Genomic DNA, 20,839 nt, shown 5'->3' with positions numbered 1-20,839 from the left:
AATTGGCCTTCCAGGTTTGGGTCTCCTTTTACCCAGTGCCATCAATCAACTTGCAATGCCTCTGAGCATTAGCAGGTTTATTTGAAAAATTAGAACATCCACATATTTCTTCCAAACAAGCCATTTTGCCGTATCTCAAGTAGAGGATTTCTGTTTGCAGTTTAAATACAACTCAAAGTTAAATGTTTTAAACATTAAACAAATCACAACCCTTTCTTGGCTTCAACTACCTCTCACTGCTGCTATATCCAAGGAAGATATCACTTGGTTACTGAGACAATCAGCTCTAATTTGTTATTGGTAATATTTACAAATTGGTGACCCCTTCTTACCTTCTTTGGGGAGCTTTGGATATAAGGACATGATCTTTTAAGGATTCATGGTTTCTTAATGTTTGATATTGAAAAATGTGCACTTCCCAATATTCAGTATGCATGGTTGCAAAAAAATGCACTAACCCTGCATATAAATCTCATATAATTACTGCAAAGAAAAACATACCACTCATTTTATCTTAAAATATATACTTTTAAAGTTGTTTTTTAAAAGTAAAGACATTCAGGTTTCCACCATAGAAAGCTATAGCTTTGTCATTTTCTTTCCAGACCTGTGAACATGAACATTATTAAGGCTCTCTTTTCTTTTGTTTCATTAAGTATAAAGAGAAAATCATAATAATTCCTGCCTTATATGGCTGCAGTGATGATAAAGCTGGTTATGAATAAGAAATAATAGTAACTTGTACCTACTGAGTAATATATAATTTTGCCACATTATTAATAATAGCAGGAGTGTTAGCAAAATATTGGTATTCATATAAATATCAACAAAGTGCCAGGGACATAAGAATCTGTCAATGATATGTGTAGAAATGCTGAGATTTTTTGAATTCTCACTACATGTAGAATCTGGAGCTGGTGTTTTCATGCATGTCTCTTTTACTGAGTCATGTAACCTCTTAATAACTTGTTAGCAACTTTTATGAGCTTCAAGACTAAATTTGTATAACCAATAAAAAATAAGTCTCTTGGTAATTGTTGAATTAATTGATGTCCTTGCTAAATTGTTGCATGGGAAAAACCATCTTTTTTGGTTATAATCTTATTCAGATATTTTCCTCTGTAGATATGGAAGTGGGAAATCATACATTCCTCACTAAATTCATCTTACTGGGCTTCACATCAGATGCCCAATTGCAGCTGATTCTATTTGCAATATTTCTGAAACTCTATTTGGTAACCTTGTTAGGGAACATAGCCCTTGTTATCTTAATCTGGAATGATTATCACCTGCACACACCCATGTATTCATGGCAGCTTATCTTTCCTGGACATCTGGTACACATCTGTGTATACCCCCCAGAATCCTGGCCTTTTGTGCTCTGAAGATACACATATGTCCTTGGAAATATGTGAAGTCCAGCTCTTCTTTTCCTGAGTTGTAACCTACACTGAGTGATATTTCCTAGCAGTCATGACTTATGACTGCCATGTGGCAATTTGTAGCCCACTACTCTATTCAGGTACCAAGACTAGTTTTTCCTGTATTGGCCTTGTTACTGGGGCCTGCACAGGAGGTCTCTTGAATGCCATAGGCCATGCTGCCAACGTTTTCCATGTGAAATTCTGTGGTGAAAATATCATTGACCAATTCTTCTGTGATATGCCACTACTGGTAAAAATGTCCTGTTCAGACATCCAGGTCTATGAAAAAGTTGTTCTGGGTGTGGTGGGCTTCATGGTACTGTCCAGCACACCTGCCATCCTCATTTCCTACTACAGCATCCTCCTCACTATCCTGAGTACCTGCTCTGCCTCTGGGAGGAACAAGGCCTTCTCCACCTGTGCTTTCCACCTGATCACAGTCATGCTTTTATATGGGCCCTTGTCTTCATGTATTCAAGGCACAGCTCCACTATTTCCTAGAGTGATACAGAGTGGCTGCCCTGTCCCATGGGGAATCCATTACTCAACCCTCTCATCTATAGCCTGAGGAACAAGGATGTCAAAGAAGCTTTCAGAAAAGCAATACAGAGATGAAATATCATTTTTTTCTTTCTGCTGAACATTCTTTTTGAATTCTCCAAATTATTTCCTTAGCGATACTTTTTAAACCTTGCAATAATTAAATTAGTACATTATACTGAAAACGATGAAATATTGTACAAACTACTCTTTAATTCTTATTTTTGTTATAATGTAAAATAATTTAAACCTAAAATATGAATTGTTGACATTCTCCCCAATAGTATTGTGCCTCTTGGCACAATAAAAAAGAGTTCCTCAAAATTCATGCTCTTACTACTCTTGAGAGTTCTTAGGGGAAATAAGTGAAATTTTATTGTTTTGTATTTGTCTTGGCTTTGAAGTTGGGTAAACAAATTGTATTGCTTTGGAGAAGGTATAGAATAGTCGGACTACTAGAAATGTGATTAGGATTTTTAAATATTTGTTTTAAGTAAGGTGTGCATCTTAGTTTCCTGGCTGTTAGACTAAATGTCAAAACAATGTTTTGCCTTAAATAACAGGAAACTTTCTCTGGCATTTTCTGGGCTAGGAGCCTTGCTCCCCCCTGGGTCAGTGGCATTCTGCAGGGATGACAATCATTGAGGTTTTTGACCTTTATGTCACATGGCAATGTCCTCACTTTTCTATTGATTTCCAGGTTCTACTCCTCCAAGTGGCCTCTGTCTTAGTTTGCTAGCTGCCAGAATGCAACATACCAGAAACAGAATGGCTTTTAAAAGGGAGAATTTAATAAGTTTCTGGTTTACAGTTCTAAGGCTGAGAAAATGTCCCAATTTAAACGAGTCTATTGAAATGTCCAATCAAAGGTATCCACCCAGGGAAAGACACCTTGGTTCAAGGCCAATGAAGTTCAGGGTTTCTCTCTCAAGTGAGAAGGCACATGGTGAACACAATCAGGGCTTCTCTCTTAGTGGGAAGGGCACATGGTGAACACAACATTATCTGCTACCTTTCCTGAATGGCTTCTGATTTCATGAAGCTCCCCAGGAGGCATTTTCATTCTTCATCTCCGAAGGTCGCTGGCTGGTGAACTCTGCTTCTTGTGGTTATGTCATTCTGCTTTGCTCTCTCTGAATCTCCCATTATCTAAAACGTTTCCTCTTTCATAGGACTCCAATAAACCAATAAACAACCATCCATATGGGTGGAGACATGTCATCACCTAGTCCAGCTTAACAACCACTCTTGACTATATCACGTCATCCAGGGAGATGATCTGATTACAGTTTCAAACATACAGTATTGAATAAGGATTATTCTGCCTTTAGGAAATGGGATTTAGTTAAAAATATGGTTTTTCTAGGGAACATACTTCCTTTCAAACCAGCACACCTTCTCTTCATAAAGCCTCCCATGTTAGTGTTTATGCCCAATCTTGTTCAGCTGAGTCACAACTTAACGAAAAATAACCCATCTACATACTAACAGAATGGTACTAAAATAAATGGACTAGAACTAAGGACATATTTATATATTTTTTCCTGCGGTTTCTAACCCAATCTGTCAGTGTCCCCTCCAAATTCCTTTATAAAGATCAAATTGTATATAAAGAAATTAGCTCTCTAACCTCTGTGCTTTTTACTTTAGTGTAATATTTGGCAAAGTGTTAAAGAGTTGCTTGCACTATAAAAATATCCTGACTCTTATAGGATTGTGTATCAATGTAAAGTGTGACCTCTTTCTCAGATAATGGACACTCCACAGTACTCTCTTTCAAGTAACAACATCGCATATAGCCCCTCTAAGGGAAATTAAGAACAATTAAAATAATTTTGAACATACAACAAATAAAACTCACTTATTCTAAACCTAGTGATCACTTTATTTTACCAGAAGGATTCATGAAGAAAGTTACAGTTCATCCTGGGCATATATCAAATTTTTAGTACATATTTTATCTAATACTCCCTATAACACTGCAAGTTAAAAATTATTATATTTTACAAATGAGAAGCTGGAAGCTCAGATTTAGGAATGTAGTTAAGCTTCTAAATAAGCTTATATTAGTACAAGCTTAATACCTTTTTCTGTAATAAGAACATTCACAAAAATATCAAAAATAATATTTTAGTACAAATATTCATAGTAATTTTACCATTCACATTAGCTTTAACATTTCTGATCTTTCCTTCCACATATATTTATACATATTTTCTAAGAACTCACTGTTGTTTCCCCCTTTATATATATGTGTGTGTGTATATATATATATTTACATATATATACATACGTACATATATTTTTTATGGCCAGGCACCAAGAATTGAACTTGATCTCCAGCATGCCAGGTGAGAACTCTGTCTGTTGAGCCACCAGCCTTGTCTACTTTTTTCATAAAAAAGTTCTTATCATTCCTTGTTCTTCTATCACTACAGAAACCCTGAGAGTGTTTGTCTAGAAGGATTTGGGAATATTCACTAGATCTCAACAATCCATTAAAATTTTTTTCACATTTACTTGTAACCCATTCCATGGTGGGAAAAACTCTTGATCAATCTTGGAAGGGATAGTCAAATAAAATTTAATTGTTTGGAAACCAGATGTATTACACAGTTTTCTACTTTCTATTCGATCAAAATACCTGAAAATTAGGATGATTATTGTCTGAAGGTTTGCATGGAACTACAGAAAATTTTTCCCTCTAGAAACCCTTTGCCAACATAATGAACAAAATGAAAAACTGAATACTTAGTGAAGTGAAGAGGTTAGTGGTTTCTGCAAACACTTGATTGAATGATCCATATGCACAGAATGACCCATATGCACAGAGTCAACAGGAACTTGACATGTGTTCATGCAATCCCCTTTAATTTGATGAGCTGTGTTCTTAGTGTGAATGGTATTCAAGTACAAGGAACAGCTGGCACAGATAATGTCTTCATTGGTCTTGTAATGTAGAAGCTATAGTTCTGTATGATCTGAAAGGAATAAAAACAATTAGGATCCTCAAGAACTGTACAATTGAAGCAGGCTCAAAATAAGGTTCAGCAGTTGTGGTCTTAGAGGGATAAGTGATGCACTCTGAGGTTACTGATTTAGCTGAAGAACGTGAAAGACTGGTACATGTTGCCCAATCATCAACATCTTTGACAGAATTTAGAAGATGCCCTAAACATTCTATATTCAAACATATGAACACACTTTGATCCACACATGCGTATGTAGGGAGGCTCTCACTAACCAGGTGGATGGGATGACATCTTCTGTGTATGTCATTCAACCTGTGTCCCCAGACACAACAGTTCATGCTTGATCAGCCCTATACAAAATGGCCATAACACTTGGCATGGGTTTGACCACATGGAATCTACTCATCAAGGCTTTTGATTTGGCTAAATCCACTGCAAAGTTTCTACAAGGGAGGCCACCACAATGCTTCTGATATACCATCATTTTCTAGGAGTATTGCTGACCCTTGAGTAGTAGACTAATTAGATTAGACTATTCATAAGATTCAAAAATTGCAGGGACAATGATTTTCCTTTTTGAGACATACACATTATTTCAGTGTGTTTCCTTTATGCATCCATTTTCTTCCTCGTTTTTCCTGTCATCATTTCTAGATGTAGACTTTATAATGGCTAATCATCAACATGGTACCCCCACAAACTGTTAACAGGGATGGAGGGATGCATTATATAAAAGGAATAGCAACAAGTCCTCCTGTTCACAGAAAATATGGGCTTTAGTATTAGACCATATCCAGAAGAAATAGTATTCATGGAATGGTGACATATTTAGAAAAAGGCTCATTTATGATTGTTGAGGTGTTCTCCAAGATGTGGTGTGTTTTAAAACGTTAACCTATATGTGATGCCATATTTCTTTATCAAGAATGTATATCTCCAGTAACTAAAGGTTTGAAATAGACGTGACCTATAGTTACCAGAAGGCAATTCTTGCAGACCTCCAATTTCAGAGAGTGTATTTGGACAAAGGAACTATTAGCTGAGCTCTGTCATCCACTTTCACTTTCACACCAAAATCATCCCTCCCCAATGCTACTGACAGTCAGTGAATAATCATGACAGAGATTTAAAGGAAAGTCTGTTTTGTTAGACTCTCAACTGTACTTAGAGTTGACTTTACCTTGTGGGCTCCTAGCTGATCTTTCTGAGCTTTCCTTAGATTGAACAATGGTACAGTTTGCTTTCAAATATCCTTCCTTTTCTCCTTCCTTTGGGAGTCAGACTTGCATCTTGTGTTTCCACACCTACAGCATCCTGTTTCCCTCCCCACTTTTCCTTGCACAGTCATAGTTGTTTCCCTAGTAAAATCCCTGTTCATTTAATTACATTTTCATGTTGTTTCTCAGAAGACTATGGATTTCACTGTCTCTTTATTATTATATGAAATAGCTTACAAGAACTTTTATTTCATGCTTCTAGAACCTTAGTCTCAGTGATTAGGCAGTCTATGCAAACAAGAAGAGTGCTTGCCCAAAGGAACATCAACAGTATCCTCATCAATTGAAATCTGAAATGCCCCTGGCCATCTAGGACTCAACTGGCCCTGAACCTACAGGGATCACTTTAGTGAGAAGTACATTGATCCCAATCATCAGAAGCAAATGAGTAAAAGCTACAAAATGGGTCAAGGTAAACTTTATTTGTAATTCATATATTTAGTGGTGTACCTCTTCATGCTCTCTTAGAATATCCTGTCAGAGGAAACATACGCCCTTTGAAAGGCCTCATTCTACCACCCAATAGAAACAAGAAGGCCAAACACCTGCATCTCATAAGAAAGAAGGTTTAAGATATTTTACCAAGTAAATATTTCAATTCAGTTGAGAGACTAGGAAGGAAAGAATATAATGGAACTAAGAAGGCCTATAGACAATGATATTTACTTGTAATTACTTAACAGATAATCGTGGTTTTGTATGTCTCAGCTACATGGATCTATGTTACTTCATTAGATTATGATGTAGGGGATTATAGGGAACCCGAAATCTAGAAATTCCCTTGCTCTGGTCCTGTTTTAAAAGGCCATCAAAGGTTGTATATTTTCTTTAAGAAGATTTAATTTCAGGAGATTCTTGTATGAACACCCAAACAAATTTTTACTTCATGCAATGTTTAATTCATAAAACTCATATCTAAAAGTCATATTTTGTAAATCATCTTCTTTTTAAAATTTAAATTTATTATTTATAATTTAAAAATTAAATTTCCTCATAAATTATACTGTAGTTTCAACTAATAGGCCAAGTGTGCTTGAATGCTTTAAAGCCATAAAGTATAGAAGACCTACTTCCAGAACAGAGATTGAAAACCTATTGCTAAACTTATGTATATTCTAGTGCATTGATGTCATATTTGTAATTACATATTGATTATGTTAATATTTATCTTTATGCCTTTCTATGATTATTAGTAGCTTTTCTTTATCTCCCTATTAAGGTATTGGTGCTATTGTGCAGACATGATTCTAGAGTTGAGATATTCTTTCCAGATACAAAATAATAAGAGTATACATTTATCTTACTTAAGTTTTAGTCTCTGCATTTATGTTGATTCTTCTTCGGACACTGGAACAAGGTTACTTCTCCTAAGAATATTAGATAAAAGCCACCTCTATCAGTTTGATTTTCTGTTCTGTAGTTAAATTTCAGGGTTACAATAATACCACATCTTACATAGAAATCTGTCACATCAGTTTATTTATTTATTTTTTTGTTTATTTTTCTTGCAGGCACAGGCATCAGGAATCAAACTAAGGTCTCTGGCATGGCAGGTGAGAACTCTGCCTCCTGAGCCACCATGTCCTTCCCCATATCAGTTTAATTTTTATAACCAGTATTTCTCTCCACTTAATATATGTTCTACTTTACTTTGGCTGATATTCAATAATTTATTTTCTGTCATCATAACATACTGGTGTAGTTTAATGCTTAAAAAGTGTGTGTTATTCTATGAACTTCAATATCAGTAGTGAGAATTACTGAACTCTCATGTTTTAGAAAATGCCTGAGTCAGCATAAGCAGTGTTCCTTTTTAGAACATTTGACTAAATCAAACATTTTAGAATTCCATTGCTCCTAGTGGGTTTCCAGTTGTTTAATGTATGCAAAGGTTGATAATTTATGCATCCCTTGGTATCACTTTCCCAAGCTATATGTATGGCCATCAGTTCCGAGTGCTCCTCCCTGGTTCTGTGTGACACACCTACTTTTTCTGGAATCACATGGTTAACTAGCAGAATGAACATAACAGTGCTACACGATAGACACATGAGCATACATATCCTTTATGAACATCAATTATATTAGCACTGCCTCACTTTTAAAATAAATAAAATTACATGGAACTTCATATTTCTGCCCCATTTAAAAATATTTTATATTCTCTATATGAACATTTTTCTTTTAAATAACATGTGTACATTGACTTTCATTTCTTGCCTTGATTACTCCACCATACTTATTGTCTGTTTTATAATAATAATTGCTTTTTGTGCTCAGAAAAATCACAATTTTAATGGCAATAATCCATTCAATTGCCTCTAGAAAATAAACCATAAGCCCATAGAATGATTCATAAAAAGAAAACCTATGGACCCTTATTAATTTTTCCTTAATGGAAAAACACTTAAGAGGAAAAAACACAGATGTCTGGTTCAGTGATTAGAATGCCTGCTTTTCAAGCCAGAGACCCAGGCTCAATTTCTGGACTATTCACCCCTCCCACCCCCCCCAAAAAAGTAAAGAAGTATTTTGGGCAGGCCACTGTGGCTCAGCAGGCAGAGTTCTTGCCTGCCATGTGGGAGACCTGGTTTGATATCTGGACCATGCACCACCCCCCAAACAAAAAGACAGGTGAGATCATGATTTCTCAGGTGATTTTAAGGAAAGTTGATCCCAATATGCTACTCGGCACTACTAGATCTCTGAGCTAATGCTCTGGGGTAAATAATAAAAATTTAAAAGTATTTTTTTAATTCTGCAATAGGAGTAAAAAGTGATACTGTTGATTATTTTTCAATCATAGGAAAATATTAGAAATTTATATTTATAATATTATAAATTAAATCATATAAATTAATTTAACATATTTTACCCTAATTTTATGAAATTACTGTACAGATATGATATTTATCAGTCTATTAAAATCTACTTATGTTAAGGAGAATGCACTGCTCTATTATTTTAAGCAGAGTGTTCTTTTTGGTTTTAGTTTGTTTGTTTGTAATTAACATGGAATTCATTCCAAATTGTTATATTTTATATTAGACTTTTATCTCTGAGGTTGCCCTTATTTTCTTTTTTTATGCCTACTGAAATGACACTTGTCAGGGTGGGAAATTCTTCAAATCTATTACAATCCTTGATCATTACTGGCCAAAACGATTTATGCTTGAGATGCAAAAAATCAGAACAAAAGCATTACTTGAATACTTTTTTTCCTTTTTGGTACATGGTCCAGGAATTGAACCTGGGTCTCCCACATGGAAGATGAGCTTTCTACAAGTGCTCCCTGCTCACATCTTTTTAATGGCAAAGAAACAGTATTCATTTGAGGAGTTTGGGCAGAGCTTCTTTCACATCCTTATTCCTCAGACTGTAGATCATGGGGTTCAACATGGGAACACCACTCCGTAAAATATAGAAGTTATTTTGTTCCTATCCAGTGACTAGCTAGACTGGGGCTGAGTGTATGTGTAGAGATTAGAGCCATAATATAGGGTGACAGAGGTCAGGTGGGAGGAGCAGGTGGACAAGGCTTTGAGGCGGCCCTGGGTGGAGCAGATCCTCGAGATGATGATGATGATGAAGAGGTAGGTGGCCAGGATGAACAGAGTAGGGGCAATGACATTGCAGTTCAGGAAGAAGAGCACTGCAGCCTGGAAACCATTCTTCCTGCCACAAGCAATTTTCATCAAGGGAAGGAAATCACAGAAAGTCATCAATGATGTTGTCCCCACAGAATTCCAAAGCAAAAGTTCTTTTTGTGCCAATAACAGAGTTAATAAAGTCACCAAGATATGAGGCAGCCACCAAAAATGCACTTAGCTTTATGGACATTGCCTGAGAATAAAGCAATGGCTTTGAGATGGCCACATAGTGGTTATAAGCCATGGCAGCCAACAGGAAACACTCACTGTAGGCCAGCCCAGTGGAGAAGAAGAACTGTGCTACACAGCCAACAAAGGAGATGCTCTTATCTTCAGAGATGGAGATCACTAGAATCTTTGGAGTATAGACAAAGGAATACCAGAGATCCAGGAAAAACAGATTTCCAATGAAAATATACATGGGTGTGTGGAGCCAGGAGTCATTGCAGATCAACACAATGAGTGGTGTTTTCCACCACAGTCACAGAGTAAACTCCAAGGAACACCCCAAACAGAACCAACTGCATCACGGGATCTGTGGTGAAGCCCACCAGGATGAAGTGAGTCATGGTGGATTGCCCATCTCCATGGTTACAAGGAATTCCACCTAAGAGGGGGGTAAATGAGTGCTTGTATTGAATCAGTGTGCTGCATATACTGAACATATGTTAAATAGATTACATCACACCACTGGTACGCCTAGAAGTTTAGAATGATTTAGTCAGTACAAGTACAATTTAATACTTCTAAATTTGCAAATGTCACTAGAATTTCAAAATTATGTGTGAAATTATGAATTTGTAAGTTAGTTCAGTTTTTTCTAGATGTGAATATTAAATTAAATGAAGCTTGTAATTTGTATTTTCTTGTGTTTGGATTCTCTTCCTAATGTTAATTTAGTTTTTATGAACTATATGACTTAAAATAAAATGTGACTTGTCTTCCCATAAATACTGGACTTCGTATCATTTGCTAACATCCTTCTAAGTGAATCAGATGTTTTTCTTATGGTGCACGTATTTACTGGAACAATCATACATGCATACATACATACATACATATAGCCATTTAAAAATCATATGTCCAAATGATATATACATATACATAGAAAATACTCAAGATATTATAAGGAAAAATAAATGGATACAAAGTTTTAAAATGTATGTATACATAAGGATGATATACAATGATGCAGGTATATGTTTTTATAGGGTAAAATATATTTTATCCATATTGAACAATAGACACATAATACAAAAAATAATTAATAAAGCCATTTTTAAATGTAAGTATATTTTGCATCCAGTTCTTGAATATTACATATTATTTGTCTTTTTATTATTTTTAAGTTTTATTAAGGATTTTTTTCATATGAAATGTAAGGAAAATTTAAGTATTAAAATATGACTATGTGACTCAGTATTCCATCTGGGACAGAAATCTCGCTACTCTCTTTAGTATTATTTGCACACTATTGAAATATCATAACAAAATGTGTACATAGTGGTACACTTAAAAACTACACAATTAAAAGCAAATTAAGAGACAATTCCAGTCACACTAACTGCCCACCAACTTCAGCCATTTTGTAGCTAAATAAACATAAATCTCAGTGAAGATGATTATTAGCCACTGCAGGCCCATTCTCTTGGGACCTAAGAAAGTACTCTGCTCATCCTAAGATCTCATTACTGGTATTATTAAGTGGACTTCTTTCTGAGCAAAATATAGAACAAGGGAAGATAGTTTCAATTTAAAATTTTACTCCTACAACTCCCTAAAGATGATCTTATCAAGGCACAATGAGTACCGCATAGAAGAAATAAATGATCAAATTTCAGTCCTCATTTGATTTGATCTACCTGCAACTTTTGACACAGTTTGTCACTCTCTCTTGCTATAATGCCACAATCCTTGAATTTTGAAGTAATTCTAAATCAATTATTTGAACTTTTTCCTTATCCACTCACATTCACTCCAGGGTAATCTGTCTGGCCTGATGGCTTCAAATATTCTCTGTTTCTGAATAAGTCTTAATTTTTTATCTGATGACCCTTTCCCTCCCCCAAACTCCAGACCCATATGTCCATACACCTATTTCACACCTTTTACTAGATGTTTACTGGGAATCTCAAGCAAAGTTAAGTTCATGACAAACCTTCCCTGTCTGCTTTTCATGTCCCTTTCCAGTAAATGGCTATAATCCAGTCTACAGAAAATTCATGAAATAACATCCAATATTTATCCTATCTTTCACATCATACCTGATTAATTAGCAAAATTCTCTTGGCTCTATCTTTAAAGTATATTGGAAGATGACCAGATTTTCTGAACTCAGAGTTTCCACCTTAGACTAAGCTCCTGTCCTCTCCACTTGTATTATTACAGAAGCTACTGAATGCTCTTACACTACCATCATCAGCCCAGTTGAGTCACTTTTCACAGGGAGTCAGAGCCACCCCAGTAAAATGCCATTTAAATCCTGTTTTTTCTTCTCTCGAATGTGCTTTTCCCCATGTGATTTGAATGGGAAACATATCAGTTCCCTCTTTATTTCATGTTCACTTGTAGATTTGCTATGAGGTCACTTAGGCTGCCCTATTTTAAATGAATCTCCTAGGACAAAATGAGAGCTATTTTATGGAAGAGGGTTTATGAACCCTCCAGTGAATTCTCAAGTTAGTCAAAACATAAATTATCACAAAGATGTCCAAGCTATGCAAGCCCTTACCTTCATCTCTCTGTTCCTGAACCCCATTATTCTCCCCTTCAATGCTTGCTATATCACAGCCATGCTTCCCTCCATTATCTTGCTAGAATGCCAGGAGCAGGTTGATGACTTTTGCAGTTGTTCCTCTGTATTTGGGGAATGCTCATCTGAGGTATCCTCATAACTAGCTCCCTCACATTATCAGATTATAGTTTGTATCTTTTTACCACTTTTAGGGTTTTCCCTTTCTACTGCACTATGATTGGCTTCTTTTTAATTTCTTAGGCCCCTTTACTGCATTATTATTTTCTCCAGTACTGCTCATTTTGTTATGTTACAAACATCTCACTTCTCTGTTTAACTTTTTTCTTTCACCTTCTCTAGAATGTGCTTTTCCCCATGTGATTTGAATGGGAAACACATCCGTTCCCTCTTTATTTCATGTTCACTTGTAGATTTGCTATGAGGTCACTTAGGCTGCCTATTTTAAATGAATCTCCTAGGACAACATGAGAGCTATTTTATGGAAGACAATATCTTTGAAAAATATGGAATCCAATGTAACTAAAAATGCTTACCTCTGGAAGAAAGTTACAAGCAACTGGATTCAACCTCAGTCTTGATCTTGCTTCATTCTAATATTCTCTGATTCTCTTAATGATCCCCAAATTTCATCATGTATAAAAATCAAATCAGAGTAAGTTAGAATGACCATAGCTCAAATACCCTTAAATAGTGGGATAGAAAGATCAAATGTGAGAAAGTATGGTTTAACAAACAAATGTGATTGCTGAATCATTGCATTGATATTTCTTTGTTTCCAGTATCTTACAGCAGCTGGAAGTAAAAATCTAAAATGGTGGAATTGTACCCCATACTGAACTCTGAAACCTGTTCTACAACTAATTGTTGTGCTCTGCTTTAAATTTATTCTTTTTTGTGTAAATGTTATTTATCACAAAAAGGAAAAAAAGTCAATTGTAATGATAAAAAAATACTTATTCCTTCTAGCCTCCTATATTCTGGAGGAGCTAGAAGGAAAATTCTGAAAAGATACTATGGTAGTCCATGACAAACTCTGGGATCTGTCCTGAAACTACTTGTTGAAGAGCACTCTGAAAATTATTGCTTTCTTCTTTCTGTGTTTTGTATATATGTTACACAATGAAAGCATTTACAAAAATCAAAGCAAAGGATTTTCATCAACTTGAGTCAAGTTCTGGCTTAGTGTTTTCCACGTGTCATTTAATTTATTCCCTACAATACACATCATAAGTAGATTAAATATTAATAGCAGTGATTTTTAGATGGCCAAGTTAAGGTTTAATAAGCATAAAGAATTATACAGTAACTGCTGTTGTTTTTCTAGAGGCCTCTCATTCAACCACTAAGCCACCTCTTTGTTATATGATATTAGGATGCTACTGGACTTCATGGTTCCCTCTCTTTTTGAAAATAGATGTTAATTTATAACCAATATAACAAAATGTAGAGGATTTAGGTTTTATTCACAAATGGGTACCTCATAACTATAGGGTCAGAGAAATGTTTGCAACAATGACCAAATCATCTGCTGGATGATTCCTGTAATCTTACATTTGCAATCATCACTGATATGAACATAGAAACAATCCATTTCACTTCCACCCAGTATCAGAACACTTACTTGCAACTTTTACTGTCTCAACCTATGAAGGTGTACACTGTGGATCCAGAAAACTTACAACTGCTTCTTCTCCCCAATATACTGGAACCCCTGGAACCTCAGGGGTTCATAGCATTGAAAAGCTCTGCAAAAGTAATTAAACACGTTTTGGCTCATTTAAGAGAATGTGGCTTAAAGCAATAGAAGAGTAAATTTTTTAAAAGTGATGATGATTTTGTCATATTGGGAACCTATTCCTTAAGAAATATCTTTCTAGACATTATTTAATTGTCATATAACTTTGAAGTATGTCTTACATGTTCCATATAGACAAAAGATTTTCAAGTGCAGTCAATTACCTAGCCCAAGCTAAACTCAGAACTTCAGTACAGTTAGGATTTCAATCCAAGATATTCAAAATATAATACTCAGGATTTCAATCCAAGATATTCAAAATATAATACTCAGGATATATCATGTTTACCATGCAAAACTTTAAGATGCATCATCTTTGATTATCCAAGTATGATTATATTGCTCTCTATGTGGTTGTCACTTATCCTTATTTTCTATACAGGTAGATTTTGCACAATTTTATGCATTCTCACTCACCATCAAATCATTACTCAATTTTGAAGTGAAAGGACAGCTTCATATCGATGAGTACCCTATTAGCTGGTCAAGTTTTATCATTATATATCAAAATGACAGTTATTGAGCACTTAGTTTGGGCCAGACACTCTTCTAACTGCCGTAGAATTTTCACCTCATTTTGCTGCTCTCAATAGTCTTCTGAAATAAAATTAATTATAATTCCCATATAGAGATGAGTTATCTGAGACACAGAAAGTGTTGTTCAAACATTAGACAAGGTTGCAAATGTGGAGACAAAAAAGCCAAGGCTCAAAACCATTTCTCCTAGCACACTCACCCATCCTATGCTCCAGATACACTGCCAGGCAGTAAGGACAAAGGGTTGATCTAAGGTTTTCTTTCAAGCCTTGTCCTCAAGAAGGGCATGTTTTATAGAATTAAAACAAATCTTCCTAACAAATAAGTGCAATAGGCCATGATCATATTATCATACTTGATCATGGGTGACAGGCAAAAGAGGAGACCTAGCTAGGGGTAGAGGGGAAGATGTGTGTTATGAGAGGGTTGATGTGGGAAGAGGAAGCATGCATCTGTCTTTAAACCGTGAGAGGACCTTGGCCATGTGGTAGGAGGGCATTTCTGGCAAAAGTGACCAGGATCAAAGCTGGTAATGGACAGAGTTTTGAGGAACTGACAGAAGTTTAGCAGATTTGTCAGGAGTACAGACTCTATGTATGGAAAGAGTACAGATGAGATGACATCACAGAATGTTTTATTCCACACTCAAAATTGTTGATTGTTCCCTAAACTTTCTGGATGTAGAAATTTCTAATCCTTTTGTGCACTTCACAGCCAAGTTCCAGAGAAGAGAGAATAAATATTCATCTAGTACATAGGCTAATGATTGAAATATACAGACAATTTTTATTTCCTAATAGAATGGGCTTGTGACAGAGGCAGTTTTCAATTAAGCATCAGATTATCTTTTATGTACAAAAGCTATTTGGAACCATGAATTAGTGATCACAAACCTGCATGCTTTGAGTGGAGTCAAACCTGAGACAGCAGTGCTGCAGTGGGAACAGCACAGGTCAGGCAGATGACATGGGCTCATGGTTTGTTTCACAGTTCACCAGTAGTGGTACTTTTTAGTAGTGATTTAATCTCTTTAAACCTCAGTTGCCTGTGTGTAAAAGAATAAGAAGAATTATATTATCTATATGGAGATTTTGTGAATATTAAAAGTGATGATGTTTTAAAACTACTTAGCAGAGGGTTTGAAGCATGGGCAACATTTATAAATCAGTGGCCTAATTCAGAAATATCAAGACTCACCTAACAGATTACTAAAATTTCAGCTCAGGGGCCTAACTCCTTACAGTTAGAATTCATTTGATCAGGTCTGTTAAAGGAATCTCTTATCTGCCAGAATATCAACTACCATTAGATTGACAGCAGCAGAATCTTTTCAGTTTGCATTCCAAGTGCACTTTATTTAAGGAATTTTTCATGGTTTTCTTGCATGGGGGAAGGTCTAACAAGGAAATTAAACAAAAGTATTCATTCAGAAAGTTGGAAAAATCTTATTTGTGCTGGTTTGAAACTGTTATGTACTAGACAAAAGCCACGTTCTCTTAATCCTTATCAAACCTAGTGGGGGCAGGTCTTTTGCATGGTGAAATTTCTTGGTTATATTGTTTCATTGTGGCTGTGATCCACTCATTCAATGTGAGTCTTCATTGGACAGGACTCCCGAAAAGACCTGACAAGAGGAAACATTGGGGGAAAATTCAGAAAGAGACATTTGGACATGCTAAGTTGCGAAGATGAAACATGTCTGCCCCAGAGAAGCTAAGTGAGGAGCCACTGATAATGGAGAATTACTGGAATCAGAAGATGAGAGTAGCAATACACCAAAAGTAGGACCAGCAGATGTCAGCCACATCCCTTCCCAGCTGACAAACAAGGCCCAGACACCACCAGCCTTCTTTCACAGTCAATGTATCTTTCTCTGGATGCCTTAATCCAGACATTTGTTGGCCTTAGAAATGTAAACTTTAACTTGATACATCCCCCTTATAAAAGCCAATCCATTTCTGGCATATTGCATTCCAGCAGCATTAACAAACTGAAACATTATTTAATAAGGTTCAGAAAGTTTTGTTTGGATACCATGATACCAAACTCATAGATGTGTTCAGTTATAATGGCTTTTCATGTTATTTGTTGAGTTTTGATGGCATCAAATGAAAATATAATATATATACATGTATACTTTGCACATGCATCTTTAGATATACATTTGAAATTAATAGATACATAAACACTCTGTATCTTTAATGTGCTGATATTTTCTAGTTTTTCCTTTTAGATTGATTCCTACATTTTTCCATTCTGCTTTCTGTTTCAGAATATGAAAGTCTATATACATTACTACATTTAGACAAGTTAGGGAGGAATAAAAATGGAAGATATTCTAAGGTCAGAATACTTAATTCCAGTAAAATAATGATACTGAAAGCCACATTTAACTCTTTCCCAAAGCCTCAGTTTTGTCCTTTTTTCCTCAATAAAAAATATCTATGGTTTGGTAACTTCTCTTCATTATTGATCATTCAGGCCTAGATGTAGTAAAATTCTATAGCAAAGGACTATTGTATATGTATAGTTTTCCCATACTCTGTTCATATCTTTGTAATTGGTCCCTTTACTAAATCTCCTTAATTTAATCACTTTTAGTGGCCTGTGTGTCCTGAGAGAACTTTGACAGATGTAGCAATTCATATTTGGAATCAATTCCTCAAGTGGTGTTTCTTGAATTAATTTGCTAACAGATTTAAGGAATATGCAGAAAAGTCTTTTCTTGGGTAAACAGGACACTGGTAATGCATTTCATATGGTGTATGGTGGCATTAAGATAATTTCAATTATTTTCAGTAATGTCAATTTATGTAGTGTATATAGAGAGCAAGGTATGAAAGACCATTTGCTTATGGTGCAGACTTGCTACCATGATAATATTTATTATATAAATTAGGGGGTTTTCTGATGGAAAACTAGTAATAATATCCTGTTGAGAATTTGAAAAAGAAGTTGGAATGCTCCACTTGCAACCCTTGAGGAGATCCTGGTAGTCCTTTAGGAAAGATTTGCTTTTGGTCCAAGCCAGAATCTAATTGTGCAAAGTATCAATACCAATTATGTTCTAAAATGGCCACAGGTTTTATGGCAGTCTGAGAGAATTGGTCAAAGGAAGAGATAGGACCTTAAAAATGTGCTAGGGGTATTGGGCAGTCACAGATAAGACTAACAACAGCAATAGCAAAACTTTTTGGGTAGGGAATCCCTAACCCTCCCTTACCTGAGGGAAATAGCTTTACTCCGGATTAGCTTTCAATGACTGCCTTTAGTGAGTTGCATGATGAGTTTATATAAATCTTTCAGCAGCCAACACTGACCACTCCATTTTGCTCATACAATGAGAGTCAAATATCAACTAACACAGATGAAGAAATTCAACCTGAACTTAAAGGATATATACACTAAAGGTTTATAGGACCTCAAAAACATATATTGACAGGGGATGTGAAAATGCATGAGATTCATTTAGCATGGTGGTATATCAAGCAGCATGAACAATAAAACTTGATCAAACTGAATTTATCAGCACACATGCACCTTTCCAGGATTCATGAACTAAATGCATTTACTTGAATACCTGGGAGTACCTTAATAGTTTGTTTGCCAGATTGCTTCTTTAGTTCCTGCAGCAAAGATAATCAGGAGATTTTGACTTCAAATCACAGAGAGAACAGAACTAAATGCATTTACTTGAATACCTGGGAGTACCTTAATAGTTTGTTTGCCAGATTGCTTCTTTAGTTCCTGCAGCAAAGATAATCAGGAGATTTTGACTTCAAATCACAGAGAGAACAGAAGGGCTTTTCTGTCGTTTTGAGAATATGTCAATCTCCCACTTTCCTTACAAAGATAGTGGGAGTCACATTACCTCGTAATCAAGGTCATAGTTTTGGTTCCCTGTCATTATATAGTCTAGGAGGAAATTGATCATTTTCACAGATTACAGAATATTATGTTGTTTAATTTTCATGGAAAGAAATATGGTTTTTCTTCTGTGGTTTTGCCCTGATTCATGGGAGGTCAATAATGAGTTGATGATATTTAAAAATGAATATTGGAAAATGAGTGGCAAGACTGGCAGAGTGGTATGTATGTCTAGAGATAATTACACACAAACCCATAATATGAAGTTAATTCAACTCCCTTGTAAATGCCAACCAAAAGGAATCCACAAAAGGAGAATTTAAGAATCGTGTAGGGAAAAAGATTCATCCATCAATGTTAATCAAGTTTCCCTCATCCAAACTAGTGTTTGCTTAATTGGACCCCATGCAAACTGATCATGACAGTAGGGTTGGAGGTCATTTATAGTCAAAAAGCATAAACCTATGTTCATCAAATCTGTTCTGTTCACCACACTGCTGAGTGCCCCAATTGCCAATATCAGAGACTAATCATATATCCCCAGTATGCCCAATTTCTTTAAAGGTAGAGCCAGTCAGTGATCAGTTGGGTGGACTAATGTTACCCATTATGCTGAGCAATGGTTTTTTTTCATAGGGTTAATCAGAAATGTTGGACATGTATTTTCTTTTCCTTGGCATGCCATTTTCATCAAAACCAAAATTTATTTATGGAATACAGTACTTTTAAACATGATATCACACCCAACATAATTTCTGAAGAGAAGAAACGTACTATAGAAAAGAGAGCACAATGAAGAACACAAGACTTTTACAGATTTTAAAACATCACCCAGAATCAGATGGCCTAATAGAATGCTTCAGTTGTTATCTCAGAGGTGTTATGCTGACATTGGGAAGACAACATCCTACGAGATTGGAGTACTAGTGCAATATAATGCAGGATTTGTCATATATGTTAATAAAAGGTCAATATTTGATTCCATCTCTCCAATAGTCAGAGTGGATTGGTGTAGAAAACAAGGCATGAAAGTGGGAGTGGGCCCTTTCACTACTACCCAAACAAGTCTAATACTGAAAATTTTACTTTTTGATACCTCAGACTTGGGTTCATGGGCTCAAAATTCCTAGTACTAAAAGAAGAGATGTTTGCACTGGAGAATGCAGCCATACTGTTGAGGAATTGGAAGCTATGACTACACCCTGGCTCCTTTGGGGACCTTGTACTATTGACACATCTTCTTCATGATTGATTTCAATTACAAAGGAGGAAATTGCATTGCTGCTTACAAAGGGATTAAGAATGAGCACATTTGGAACCCTAGGATTTCAATAGGATGCCTTTTTTAAAAAATTTTCTTTCCCAATAGGCCTGGTCAAATGCAAAAGTGTGACAATTCATAAAGAAATTAAAAGAAAACACAAAGCAGAATGGCTCAGATCTCACAAGAATAAAAGTTTAGATTACCCAATGAACAAGTAACTCCATCCACTTCAGGTGATGGTAGACAGAAAAGAGAAAATAGTTTTGAGTTATAGAAAATGAATTTCTGAGTGCAAAATTGTGCTTAAGCTATAGTTAAGAGTTTAGTTCTAGTAGTATTTAGTGTAGTTGTAGATTTTTGTCTAAGTCTGAACTAATTACTAATACTTTAATTCATATGTTCTATGTTAACAGATATAATGGTCACTGTAAAAGCAGAAACCTAGGGAATAGTATTCAAGGGATGTCAAGAGGTCTCTGTGGTACTCAAATTATCTCCTTGTTCTGAAGTTATAGATTGCCACACCAGCACTATTGCTATTATGTCATGTCCAGGGGGTGTCATTACATGGAAAGGCATAAATTTAACTGGAATATGTTTAATGCTCTCTGTATTAAACTTATAACTTAAACTTAAATCAGATCTTCTTGCATCCTATACATATTTTCTATTGATGAATTACATTTCCTTAAAAACCTAAAAATTGATGGAACATTTAATGCAGATGATTTTTTGAACCATTCAAGTACATACCGAAG

General features: G+C 35.6%; 2 pseudogenes; one reads left to right on the top strand and one right to left on the bottom strand.

Annotated features, from left to right (window-relative positions):
* Positions 1-1,118: 1,118 nt before the first annotated feature.
* On the top strand, positions 1,119-2,039 carry LOC143673106 (olfactory receptor 9G4-like; annotated as a pseudogene).
* A 7,501-nt stretch (positions 2,040-9,540) lies between these two features.
* On the bottom strand, positions 9,541-10,528 carry LOC143673105 (olfactory receptor 9G19-like; annotated as a pseudogene).
* Between the last annotated feature and the right edge of the window lie 10,311 nt (positions 10,529-20,839).

The sequence above is a fragment of the Tamandua tetradactyla genome, unplaced genomic scaffold, assembly GCF_023851605.1.
Source record: "Tamandua tetradactyla isolate mTamTet1 unplaced genomic scaffold, mTamTet1.pri scaffold_130_ctg1, whole genome shotgun sequence".
Classification (NCBI taxonomy): Eukaryota; Metazoa; Chordata; class Mammalia; order Pilosa; family Myrmecophagidae; genus Tamandua; species Tamandua tetradactyla.
This window is presented reverse-complemented; position numbering and strand designations above follow the sequence as displayed.